The sequence below is a fragment of the Nomascus leucogenys genome, unplaced genomic scaffold (genome assembly GCF_006542625.1).
Source record: "Nomascus leucogenys isolate Asia unplaced genomic scaffold, Asia_NLE_v1 001134F_52737_qpd_obj, whole genome shotgun sequence".
Classification (NCBI taxonomy): Eukaryota; Metazoa; Chordata; class Mammalia; order Primates; family Hylobatidae; genus Nomascus; species Nomascus leucogenys.
The window spans coordinates 8,542-22,763 of record NW_022095841.1 but is presented as its reverse complement, the minus strand read 5'-3'; the positions used below and the strand labels follow the sequence as shown (position 1 = coordinate 22,763).

The 14,222-nt window shown below is 35.7% G+C and overlaps 1 long non-coding RNA gene across 1 annotated transcript; it reads left to right on the top strand.

The window, feature by feature from the left end:
* The first annotated feature begins 10,812 nt into the window (after window positions 1-10,812).
* Window positions 10,813-13,091, top strand: LOC115833728. The gene is made up of 3 exons (XR_004029063.1): window positions 10,813-11,200; window positions 12,262-12,363; window positions 12,983-13,091. It is a non-coding gene; the product is annotated as an uncharacterized LOC115833728 (long non-coding RNA).
* The last annotated feature ends 1,131 nt before the right edge of the window (window positions 13,092-14,222 follow it).

The following is a 14,222-nucleotide window of genomic DNA, read 5'->3' as shown; positions in this document are numbered from 1 at the left end:
GGAAAGTATGAATATTTTTTACTAAAAACTTTGGCTTACTCTGTATAAAATAGTTGGAAGTGTTCTTCTAATCGCACCTTTCAAGCCCAAGATTGCAATCACCATCATTTTAAAATAATTAATCACCAAGCCTGTTAAGGTTGCTTAAAACCTTTTTGGACAGCCAAGAGGCCTTTCTCTGGATATATTTCTTGTTTAAATTCCAAAAGTCCTAGTTTTCCACTTATTGTGCTACTTTGGAGATCACAGACTTCGGTAAGTTTGCTTTCTCATATTCTGTGGTCTTATATGCAAGAGCACAAAATTATGCCTTCATCAGTGCCACCTGAACTTGTCACTTAAAGTTTATGGGATATTATCACACTGATATACAATGTTTTAAGATCTAGTTCTGCTGTTGGAAGAAATAATCAAATATTTTCATGTTGGACAATGTGACATATTCCAGAGGATGCTTTTTCCCTCTGCAGATCCTTCTGATTTAATTAACATATTCTGATAAGCCTATATTTGCTCTCCAAATGGTAGAGATGTCAGAAAATCTTTCTGAAGTTAGAAGATGAAAGCCTGAAAGAACAGTTTTACTCTCCAGATTTGTTTACAGTGGAGGATATGATGGGAAAATACATTCTGCTCATCATCTTCACACCCTACATATTTCTTGGGAAATGGAATGAGAAAACATTCTCAGCTTTGCTAACACTCGAATTCTATTCTTAGACATCAAACAAGCAAGATGTGCAATTTTAAATGCCATTGGCAGAAACTGCCTAAGGAAAACAGGGGTCAAAGTCCTTAATAGCAAATGAACTACTGGAACAAAGCTCTCTAATTCATGTTGATTTCAACTTTGAAAAGTACCAGTGTATAGACAGCACCTTCTTGCAGGGTCATCTGCAGCCCAGATGCTGGAGCATTTAGCATTTCAAAGCACACTGGCCAGAGTTCTAACAAAATCTAATAGTGTGAAGTATGAGCATTGTTGTTTCTCACCTCAACTAATGGGATGGGAGGACACCTTTAGTTGCAGAATGGAAGATTTTCTATGAGAGAAGAAAGGTGGAGAAAGGATAGTGGAAATAGGCCAGCGATCTAGGAACAGGAAAATGATCAATCGTTGGACAGGAAAGTGATCAATAGTTGCTTACCCATCACTCTGCCCCATGTATAGCTGTGACTCAAAAGGAGAAGTGAATTTTATGTGCCGCAAGTTAATGTGGATTTGTGTTGTAGCACTGGGTCCCCATTTGCTCTTACTCAAGTCCACACAGCCTCAGTTTCCTTATTTCCAATAATTAAAGTTTAGAAAGACGTATGTTAAAATCAATATATTCTTATAATAAAAAAACACATAAAAAATAGGAAGTGGAAAGTCCAGTAGCACTCCCCCACATAGTAACCTTAACATGTTTTCCAGAGGTAGCTACCAATAAGATTGTGTGTATATCCTTTAGCTTTTTTCATCTATAAATTGGAGATGAGTTTATCATAGTGTTGGTGAGAATAAAAGGAGATAAAAATATGTAAAATGCCTAAACATTGGAGAAGTCATCTCTTTCTTTTCTGTCTGCTTCCCCTTTGTTCTAATTTTACTTGCTTTACTTAATCTAATGCATATTCATATTCAGACCAATTTTTAAGTTTATAGGGTATTGCATGAGTCAGTTGCTGCCAAAATAACCCAGGATCTTAGTGTCCTGCCGCTGCAAACATTTATTTCTAGCTTTCAGGTCTGCAGTGTTGATTTTGTGCTCGGGTCTGCACATTGGCTGGGCATGGCTGTTTCAAGCTACAGCTGGACCCAGGCTAACTAGCAACAATTACATGGGGTTTTCTTCTCACAGGTTATGGTAAGGAACAAAGGGGGCAAGTGGAAATGCCTGATTTTGAGAAAGATAGAGACCTATATCACAAGTGTTTTTAAAAAATAAGTTTTGTTGGATGATGTGTGACTATCCCGCCTTCTTTTCTCACTGTCCAAGAAAAATTTTATGTACTATATCTCACTTCTCTAAGATGACTCATCCTGTGGTCTTCTTAACAGAGCAAAACAGAAGTGTTGGGACATATTCCAAGACTGATGTCAGTGGAGAACAGAAGCTGCTTAGTGGGACCAAGTATGCACTAATTTAAATATGAAAGAAGGGTAAGATGGTGTCAAGGATGGCAATGAAGTTTCTAATATGTGGGGATCACCACTGACCAAACTACAAGATAGAAGGGGAATGGGTGTTTGGGGAAAAGAGAGGGAATTGAGACCACTGGTAGGGATCTAGTGGTCCTAAATAATGCTAGGAGTGAAGAAGGTAGAGTGGAAAGGAGACAGATGCTGACCCAGGAAGGAGGAAGTAGCTTGGATTGCTCAAACATTCTGGCTTCTTTTTCTGTTCAACATCGAAAATAAAATTAAAAAAAAAAAGGATGGAAGAACAGATGATATCATGTGCAGATTATCAAAAGGAGAGAATTAAGATGGTTTTTAAAACTTGTACTTAACCATCACTTCCCAATTCTAAGAAGAGTATAACCTGTTATACTCTTTATCCCAGGCTCATTGAGATCTAGACAAGGGAAATCAGCCTGATCTCTTCAACTAGGTTCTGCTGACAAAAACTTCATGGTCACCACAGTTCAAAACAGAAGTTTTCTCAGTTATGTGACAAGACAGTAAGTATGGTGAGTTTTTTTTCAAAATTATCAATAATAATGATAAAGACATCTAAGTATCTCACCAAAATATGTCTTTCTCCCTGTTTGACCACTTCCTAAGAGCCTAAAAAACAAAAGTTTCATCTTGGAATATTTTATGTAATCAATAGTCTACAAATAATCTGTTAAACAAACCTATTTGCATTGTATCATTTTAGTAAATTCGAGATATATGCTTTCTGTATATATCTATATCTATATACATACACACAAACATATAGACATACACCACACATGCATATATATATATATATACCCACATATACATAAATTTATACATATACATGGCCTGTCCTTAAATACACTTTCAATTAAAAAGAGGTAAAGGTAAATTAATAGATGGGATATTGGACTGCTAATTCCCTTCCAAATTAATATTAGGTATATTTAAAATAAATGTGACTTATCTCGGCATTATAACTGGGCTTATTCTGACTCAGTTGTCAACTTTCCGCTGTACTGTGAACTTTTTCGTGTTTAAAGCATTTCTTCTAGAATGATACATTTACTAGAGTTTTGTCTAATTCTCTCCTCTATATTCCCTCAACTCAGTTTCTCATACTTAATCTGATAATCTTAATAATTTTAGTCCAAATAGTCTTTAAGAAAGACTGCCCACTGGAAATGTAAAATAATAATTTGGATTTTTAAAATTTTTATTTCATATACACACATGGATATGACCGTGTTGCTCATAAAACCGGCCTAAAGGACACCACTTGGTTTCTGGGTTTAAAAAAATCTCTATAGGAATATTTTCAAGTACACAGAATGCAGTGCTGAGAAAGCCAAATGGCCCTCTCTAGGATAGGAAAACTTTTAAATCCTATTCATTCTACTCATTTATTTTCACTTAAAACAATTTTCATTGTCAACCTAGTTGAAAGACAAATTTAAGTTTCAGCATTGCAAAAAAACACCTTTCAAAGGACTTATTTCCCATTCCACTTTTCCAGATGAAAGGAATATCAGAAGAGTAAAAGCCATAAGCAGTTCTCAGATTTAGTGATTTCAAAACCTAATTTTGCATTTTTACTTGTAGAGAACACCTTCAAAACAGACCTGTATTGAATTTTCATTTAGAAGCACTTGAAGTTGCAGTTTTGCACTGATTTGGAAGTTACTTATAGAATTAGTGTATTTTGTAATCAGTCAAGCAACTTTATGGGTTACCTGCTTTCACAGAGAGATGGTGTCTGTTACTCTTGACCCTAGGGAACAAAAACAAAAACAAAAAACTCATTTGTTCATCTTCAAGTTAGGTAAGCTGTTGAGCCAAAACTCCAAGTACCATGGCCTTGTGAGTGTGACTGATTGAAAACAAGGAAAATAACTGATCATTTTGATCAGGAAAAAAATAGCATAATTTTAAGAATAAGCATTAGCTGTTCTTCCATTGGCATTAATCAAAAACAGTAAATTTTCTACAGGATATTTACTGCTATATGCATTCAGAAATAGGCTCAATAATAATATCCAATATTACAAGGTAATGGTAAAATTTTCCAGGTTTATAGAGACATTGAAATATCAGAAATGATAAATAATACTTGTATTTTCTATAATCCTTTAGAGATTTTTACATTTTTAATTGTACTTTCTGTGGGTACATAGTAGGTGCACATAGCTATGCCTTTATAGATTTTTGAAGACTTACATGTACTATTTTATTTAATCCTTGAAATGCTCTCTTCCAGGTAAGATTATTATTATTATTATTATTATTAATCTCTGCTCAGAAAGGTAGGGGGACTGGTTGTCCAGATAATAAATGGCGGGACTTATTTGATTCTAGAGCTTTGGATTTCAAAAACTATGCTAGCTCTGATTTACCACACTACTTACCTTATTTTATGAATACACTTTATGATTAACTACAAATAGTTTTTTTAAAAGTAGCCATAAGGACATAATAAAGTTGATAGTTAGTTTTTTGTATACTTGTTGCTCAGCAACATACAGGTGGCACATCAATTTCACTTTTTCTGTGATTTTAAAAAAATCATGAGATTTATTTGTATCTATTTAACTGCAATTCAAGCTATTAGCACGGTAATTTTATTTATTTATTTATTTATTTATTTATTTATTTATTTATTTATTTATTTTTGAGACATTGTCTAGCTCTGTCACCCAGACTGGAGTGCAGTGGTGCGATCTCAGCTCACTGCTACCTCTGCCTCCTGGGTTCAAGCAATTGTCCCTGCCTCAGCCTCTTGAGTAGCTAGGATTACAGGTGCCTACCACCACACCTGTCTAATTTTTGTATTTTTTTAGTAGAGATGGGGTTTCGCCATGTTGGGCCAGGCTGGTCTTAAACTTCTGACCTCAGGTGATCCACTCGCTTTGGCCTCCCAAAGTGCTGGGATTACAGGCTTGAGCCACCACACCTGGCCAGGATAATTAAACATAATACTATTTTATCCAATTTTTTTTTTTTTTTTAGACGGAGTTTCACTGTTGTTGCCCAGGCTGCAGTGCAATAGTATGATCTCAGCTCACTGCAATTTCTGCCTCCTGGGTTCAAGCGATTCTCCTGTCTCAGCTTCCCGAGTAGCTGGGATTATAGGCATGTGCCACTACGCCCTGGCTAATTTTTTGTATTTTTAGTAGGGGCGGAGTTTCTCCATGTTGGTCAGGCTGGTCTCGAACTCCCGACCTCAGGTGATCCACCCACCTCAGCCCTCCAAGTACTAGGATTACAGGTCCACTTCTTTTTTAAACACACATGCATTTCTAACAATCTGTACAGTAATCTCTGTATTGAATGCTAGAGATACAAAGTTCATTAAGAAATAGTTCCTGCTTTTAAGGAGCTTGTAGCCTTTTGGAAGGAAGGCAAGTAAGTCAAAGATTTCCATAGTTAGATTAACGTTTATAGAAATACTATATCATTAATGCATTGAAAGAAGCAATAAATTGTACTAGAATTGAGACATAGTCACTGAGAAGGTAAAGCATGGGGGTAAGCTTTCTAAGACGACTGTAAAAGGGAAGATGGAGGCAGAGTGATTAGAAGGGAATCTTGAACCAGAGTGACCATTTTCGGGACACATAGGCTCACTGAATTGAGTTATATGATATTGGATGGAGGTTTTCCTGAGCCCTGGAATCAGCCAACAGGGCCTATGAGGACAGTGAGGTGTTGAGTTGACAAGAAGAAAAACCAGAGCGGTGAGAGAAAAGTTGGGAGAGTAGTGTTCATATGAACAGGTTTTTCCTTCCTTTTCCCCACGGAGAGAAAGGAAGGATTGTCCCCAACCTCTAACAGAAGAAATGTCCATTGTAAAGGGCTCCAAGAGGGTCATTTGTAGACATGAGGGTTGCCTGACAAGAAAGAGAGACTAGTATCTTACCACCTGCTTAGACATATGTATAGATTGTGGACTTGATTTTCGCACCCATGCTTCCTTGAACACGAGAACAAGAGACCTGGAGAAATATGCCAGGGCATGGGGGAAGGGTAATGGATAGCATGGTAAAGCCTCTGAGCCAAACATTTGGCATGATAAGAATGTGTGAGCTGTTTGTGGACAAATGAAAACTTGAGGCATCTGTCCTATGTCAGACAAACAGGACACAATGGTGGGTGAGGGGACCAAGTGCAGGAGGCTGGTGGTATACTGACAGAAGTGGGTGGAAGAGGCCAAGGTGCAGCCAGCTGTCACTTCTTGGAACTGTCAAGTTAGAGGGCCCATGGGAGGGCCTGCTGAAGGACTCAAGCATTTGGATTTCAACAACAGAGAGGCCTTAATGGCCTGTCATTGTTACCCAGAAAAGCAGCAACTACCAACAGTGAATTACAAAAGCCTTGCTCCTCCCTACCCCAGCATAGGAGGGAAGGGGCTAGAGCCAGGAAACAGGAGGGAAAGGAAGTGTCCTAGAGGCAGGCTTGCACTTTTCACTCTAAGGTGAGGGAGTGAGAAGAGGAGTTAAAGAGCAAATCAAGCTCCCTAAACCACAAAAACAATGGGCCCTAGGGGAGGGAAGTAAAAGAGATTTAAAATAAGTGACCTTGGACTTCTAAAATGGAGATATTTTAAATAATCCAAAGTATCAAAGATGTAATTAAACTCATATTTTGTAATGGGATCTACTATTCAATGAGTCGGGAAGTCTGACATACTATGATTGGAGAGGGTAACTGGAAAAAGTAAAAATTGGGTTACAGAATATCTCCACTAAACACTAGAAAATCAGATGATTACAGACAGACTTAGACTGCAGGAGATAAGCCCTACAGAGACGTAGGTAGGAGTCACAACATTAAAGGCTATATTGTGCTAAGAAGCTAAGAACTTAGAACTTTGGACTCAAACTATGGGAGCCACTGACAAATTCTAGACAGGGGAGTCATATGATCAGAGTGAAGAAGATACCCTTTGACAACAGAGTAAAGACTGTTTGCAAGAAAGTCAGACTCATCTAGATTAGGTAGATTACAAAATACAAATAAAACACTCTTTTGTTGGCAAATATTTAGGTAACTCTTTGCGACTATGTCAATAAATTACAATATTTTTCTCTCAATGTAAAAAAAAATTACCAATACATCTAATGATAAAAGTTTCCTGGGTCTTTCAATGTAAACTTCAGTAAAATGTGTGCTTGCATTTTTCATCATCTTAAGCTGATACGTTTTGCTAACTGGCTTACATTTTATGCCTCAAAAGACAAATGGCTATATAGAGACCAAAGCTAGAGGAGATATTACTTTACAAATTTAGGACTGCTATTCATTGTTGAATAATATTTTTATAATTTCCAGGCAACTAGAACTCATGAAAATTTTTTTTATACGGTAACATATATTTTTTCAAAGGTATACGTTTTTAGCGTCATTACTTTAAAGCAATTTTGAATGCTAAACTGAGTTAATCGCTCTAAATTCCATCTTTTACCCCATCACTGACCTGAAAATATTCAGTTACAATGAAGGTGGTACTTTAGAGACAAAAGTCTCCAACGGTGTTTCTAAAAATTCATTAACAGTATGGTTATGGTTTAAAATGTTTCTGAAAACCGAACACCTAATAGAAAAACATTTCTAATCAAACCAAAAACTGGACATTTTTTTAGCTCATTAGCCAGTCAAATCAAACCAAAAACTGAACCTGGTTCCAACTTTTTTACCTCAGGGGAAGTAGAATATGTTGGTGAAAACGAGCCTAGAGAAAAATGAAAGGAGATTTATAACACTCTACATTTAGGAAAACATATGACTGAGTGTTGTATGCAACGTGGCTTGCTGAAAGTGCCTTAAACTAGGAGACAGGACAGAAAGAGAAAAAGTCTACTCTTATCTCAAGCAGTAACTAACTGGGGTAAACTCCCTGGTCTTTATGTGGAGAGGCTGTAAAACAAAAAGGTAAGACATGCTTATCTTTTCATCCAACTCTAGAATATTATACTATTTATCTATTTTTTTCATTTTAGTTTAGTGAGAAAAAAAATTCCAAAAGAATAAATGTTGAAAATTTAATTCAGATGCATCATGTGTTTTAGTTAACAGCATAATAAATAATTGAAAGTATTTATTTTTTTAAAAAAATAGACCAAAATAAAATAATTAGGGATTATAAAATAAATCACCTTTTAAAAATGTTTAAAAAAACTAACGTTTCTAAAGCCTTGTAACTCAAAGTATGAAATGCAAATCAGAAGCATCATTGGAATCACTTGGAAGCTTATTAGGAGTTTATTAGAAACAAAATCTCAGGCCCCAAACAAAACCGACTGTATTAGAATCTACATTTAGCCATGATCCTTCAGCAAATCTTATGTGTGTTGAATTTTAGAAGGTATAGTAACGTCAGTTTAAATAACTCCAATGAAATGGTTTCCAACACATAACTTAGGAAATTAATTTAGCCTAAATTCATTTTCAAAGAGTACGTCTCTTATTGTTATCCTTGTTCAAGTGGCTAAGACAAGTGTAAGTTTGATTGTCCATACATATTTAATTCTTTCTGAAATTTTCAACATATAAATATAGTTGTGGCAGCACATTTCGTTTTGCCAAATAAAAGGGATCCAATCAGCTGATTTTAGGCAAAGACACTCTAGAATTAAACACCACAGCTCAGAAAGCACCCTCATAAATGAAAAGCTTCATTCTCATTATTGAGACCTTGCCCTGGTGTGCTATCATGAAAGAGAGTTTTCTTTTTGTCAACTGTGCATTTTTTTTTTCCAACTCACAACAAAACCCAGCTCATATTCCACCATTCACAGGCTTTCATTATTCTTTACCCTCTTTCTCTTGTAACACTTCACAGCGCCTCTCGCTCAGGCAACTGCTCTAAGTGTAGAAAAGCTGGTGAGGAGATGGTCTATCTGCACTCTGTGATTTAGTGGACTTGAAAAAAAAAGCATTAAGAAGAATCACAGAGGAAAGATGTGATGACGAAGATAAAGAAGGAATAAGGGAACAGGACCAGGTGATACTAGATAGAAAATATCAAGAAAAGCATTTAGTGAGTAAACTCAGATGCATAAAGTTGCATAGAAATAAAGCTTTTTGTTTGCTTTCCTGTGGCTATATCATCTTACAAGTTTTACTAAAGAATTTGTATTCTGGATAATAGCTTTGGGGTTGCAAATATAAGAAATAGAGATTACACTATAGATTTTGTTTATTAAAGGGTATAGTGACTTTCAGCTTTTAAAATGACAAATGTTTATATTCACTATTGTTTATTCATTCAATCATGTGTTGTTCTTCAGTAAATATTTGAGTGAACTGTGTTCCAGTAGAACAAATAACAAATAGAAAAAGACCCCTGACCTCAAGAGGCTTGTTTTCTTTTTTCTTTTTTCTTTTTTTTATTTTGGAGATGGAGTCTCACTCTGTCTCCCAGGCTGGAGTGAAGTGGCATGATCTTGTCTCACTGCAACCTCTGCCTCCCAGGTTCAAGCAATTCTCCTGTCTCAGCCTCCTGAGTAGCTGGGACGACAGGTGTACGCCACCACCCCCAGCTAATTTTTGTATTTTTAGTAGAGGTGGGGGTTTCACTATATTGGTCAGGCTGATCTCCAACTCCAGACCTCAGGTGATCCACACACCTCAGCCTCCAAAAGTGCTGGGATTACAGGGGTGAGCCACCCCTGGCCACTGGAGCTTGTGTTTTAATGGGGTTGGTGGAGATGAGGAGAGACAAAAATAGGCTATAAACAAAATAACTAACTGCTAGAGGATTCTATTATAAACTAAATCAACAATTCACTTTAATTTTATTCCACATGCACTGAGAATAAGTATTTCAAGCAGTGAAGGGAATAAAGTGTATAGTAATATACAAGAAGAAACTAATAGTTCCTTTTAAATTCCTTGGCAATTAAGTGAAGGAGATATAATTGGGACATAGGTAAATATTATAAAAGATTATTCCAAATGGTTTAAAAAAAGGCATTCTAAAAGGTTTCAGGGGACTCAGACAAAAAAAAATTTATTTAAATAAATGAGATGACAAGAAATGAGGAAATGGAATATTCCTTCAGAGAAAGGAAGTGCTAATTTTAAAGCTTAAATAATAGATGTGACAAGTCGTGCTTAAAGAAAATATTTCAACTGTGTAATAAAAATACATTTCCCAAGTTGAAAAATATATTTTAAAAATCTGGCCGATTTTAAACTTCAAAGAATGAAGGCTCTGAGCTTTGACTAATCCAAAAGGAATATTTATATAAGGTTTTATAAACGGCTGTATCCTTGTTTTGAGCCTATTTCTTTTCTGCCATGTACCTCTACTTTCACTGTTGGTATCACTCAGCAACTGTGTTTTTGTGAAGTATAAATTAAAATTCAAATTGAAGTTTTTTAGTTGGCTTAGAAGTTGTTTTGTTAGTGAAATCACTTTTTTTTTTTTTTTTTTTGAGATGGAGTCTTGCTCTGTCCCCCAGGCTGGCTTGCAGTGACACAATCTCTGCTCACTACAAGTTCCGCCTCCCAGGTTCATGCCATTCTCCTACCTCAGCCTCCCGAGTAGCTGGGACTACAGGCGCCCACCACCACGCCTGGCTAATTTGTTGTATTTTTAGTAGAGATGGGGTTTCACCGTGTTAGCCAGGATGGTCTCGATCTCTCGACCTGGTGATCCACCCGCCTCGGCCTCCCAAAGTGCTGGGATTACAGGCGTGAGCCACCACGCCTGGCTGAAATCACTTTTAAAATATAGGGCAATGTTAGATAAAGGTGGAGAATGCTTTAAAACTGCCAATCAAATAGAAAACCAAGGTTTGAAGAGGATAAATCATGAGTAAAAACACCCAGCAATAAAGGCGTCCATTGTTAGGTTGATGTTTTCTTAAGGGCTTTAAGAAAAGATGAATTCATTTTTATTCTCTAAAGAAAAAAATGGGTTTTACCTGATTCTTTTTTTACTTTAAGCAGTAGAAGGACAAACAAGGAAAGTCAGTGTAATGACAATGAAGAAACCGAATGTGTACAGGAAGTGTACAGAAAGACTTTTCAAATTCCAGTGGGCAATGGGTGAGGCATAAATATTAGATCAATACAAAAATGGTATTAACAGTTAACTTTTGTATTATGTTTCACACCTACAAATGTTTTTTGCATACCATGTTATTTAACTCAACACAACTCTTTACTTTCATTAATCATTTGTTATCTGTTAGTCACTGTTATTCATGAAATAGACTGAATTAAATACCACTGTTGCCTACGGCTAAACCTTGAACTATTTTCATTTTAAGTTCTTTCTTTAAGATGGAAGGATGAAAAGAAACTTCTCAAATGCCTCATCCACAAAATCTAGTCTCATGCAATGATATGGATTGTTAGTGACACAAATGAGTGTACAAAAATTCTTTCGATTGCAGAAAACCTACCCCAAACTGACTTCAACCAACATGACTCCAAAGATATAAAAGCAGAGCTTGATTTAGGACTTGTAAAATATCACTAAGATCTAGCTATGGGCTCCATATGCTTTACAGTGTTCAGGCTGCAATAGGAAGGTCCTGGCAACTGAGTACTGCCACATCATGGCAGCACCCAGTCCATCAAAATATAGTCTGCTTTCTGGCTAACTTAAACTCCAGAATTTCTGTTCTGGAGGACAGAACACTAATGTTCTGATGATAAAAAGTATGGCAGTTACTGGCAAAAGCAACAAGTATCTATTACATCAAAATGCTGCAAATAAGAGTGCTTCACACTTTGCTATTTTGTTCTCTCCATGACTAGTCTATTCCTTCTCCAGTCCATCTTATCTGCTGATCCCAGATTAATTGTCCTAAAGGACAGACTTATTCATGTTACATCTTTGTCCAGAAACCTTAAAAGTTCCCTGTGATTTATGGAACAAATGTCAGACTTCTTAGCCTGACATTTAATGTCCTTCACAATCTGGTCATGCCCAATTCATCTAACCATTCTTATCTCCAGCCTTTGCTTCTGCTGCGTGCTTTACAAAATGTGTTTTCTTACCCTCTCTATTGTCTAAATTGTACTGATAGTGTAATAAGTAAAGCAAATGGCATGTTTTCTTATGAAGCTGAAAGTAATTTTGTCCTCCTTTCAACTCCCAGAATTGCAAACCCCTGCCACAGAACCCACTATTTTCGACTTGAGTTTGTTATTTCTGGATCTGCCTACCAGAGTCCATATTCCTCACTGAAGGTGGGGTTTAGGTATTATACATCTTTGCTACTTTTAAAAAAACAAAGAACTTTGTACTTAATAATATGCATTTTGTAAATATACTAATAAATATAGAGTATTCATAAGAAATAACTCATCCTAGAGCCTCGCTATTTAGGCAGAATTTTTTTTATATTGTAAACAAAATGTTGGCAAATCATTCATTAGTTTGTTCAGTCTTTCATTTTTTCAGCCTTTGTTCACTGCAAACCCTGTTCTAGATACTGTGCAAAGCTGATGGAAACACAAAATTCAATGGCTTGGTTCTCATTCTCAAGGAACTGAAAGTGTAGGTGGAAAACAACAAATGTAATTACAATACAATGGAATGAGATGATGTGGGAACACAGAGGAAAATATAAATTATGTCATAGAAATTCTTTAAAACTTTTGCAGAAAAGGAAACATTTGAGGTGGAAAGAAAAAGACAGAAAAATAGCAGATATTAATCAAAGAAACAATTCGTATTTGGGAATTGCGAGACTTTAATGTAGTGAATGTAGACTGTACTTTGGTTTAGAGGGGAAGAAGACGTTGAAAAGATTTATCAAAGACTGCTTAAGAAAGGCTTTATATTTCATTAAAAAGAGTTTACATTTCTTCACGTAGGTAATTGGGCAATAGCCAAAAGTTTGAGGCTAAAGATTGGTATCAGATTTATACACTAGAAGGCAATATAGAGAATGGCCTTGGAGATGCGAAAAGAGAGATCAGAAGATGGTTTCAAGGTGAGTAAAACTTTGAAGATTCTAGCATAGAAAACAGGATATATATTAATGTCATTAATTAAGGGAATACAAAAATATAACAGATTCTGGGGACAGGGGAAAAATGATCATGTTGAATCTGAGATTCATGGAACCTTCTGGCAGAGATATCTAATAGGTGAGATAAGTGACGAGAAATAATGACTGCCTTATCTATTCCACCAGTGGTTGTGGAAAAAATGAAAATGTTTTAAAAGTAAAACAGAAAATGTATAGTCTAATATACAATACAAATTATTTTTGTACATTTTCAAGGTAGTGAAAAACATAATTTGCCAGTTGGCTCACGCTACACCATGAGGAAAGGAAATTAACAAACTAATTTTGTTAATGGAAAGGAGATTAATAAACTAATAACTAAATTTATAACTTTTAAGATAAGGTTAATCCAAGTTGTTCAGAACGGTGACTTCAAGTTTCTAGACTGGATGGACTCTCATTTGGTTAGTAAATCCCGGAAGACTGACATTTTGGGAAACATTTTTCAGTCTTTTCTGTTGGGACTTTAACATGTTTTTCTTCACATTTACTTTCTGGAATTTTACCCCAAGAACTATAACTTCCTGTGTACCACAAAAACTTACTCAGCAGTTTGGTTGTTGGAAAAGGTCACATTAATGTTAAGATATTTTCACTAATTTTGTTGGAAGCCATCAAAACCACAAAAAAGATAAGCTAAAAGTTAAGAATTCTTTTGGTTTTTCTGAAGGAATTATATTAATCTTGTATACTATATAATGAGGAAGTTTTACATGCAGATTAAATATTGGTCATTTACAAACTTAAAATGATTCACCTTTATTTACTTACACTTGGAAAAATAATATTTTTATATATTAAAATATACTCTTGAATAGCTGAGCTGTTGGCAAACATTGAAAACTGGGCACTTAACTGTTCTACACTTTGCTGATGAAATTGTGACAGCAGCAGAAGTTGAAGTCTGATGTGACTTCAACTTACAAAGTTAATTAAATTTAACCAAAAACATTTCTAAGACAAAATCCCACCCTACAGGACCTTATACTCAATTATAATAATTAAATATGATATAAGTTTAAGAGAATAAAAAGACAAGCCAC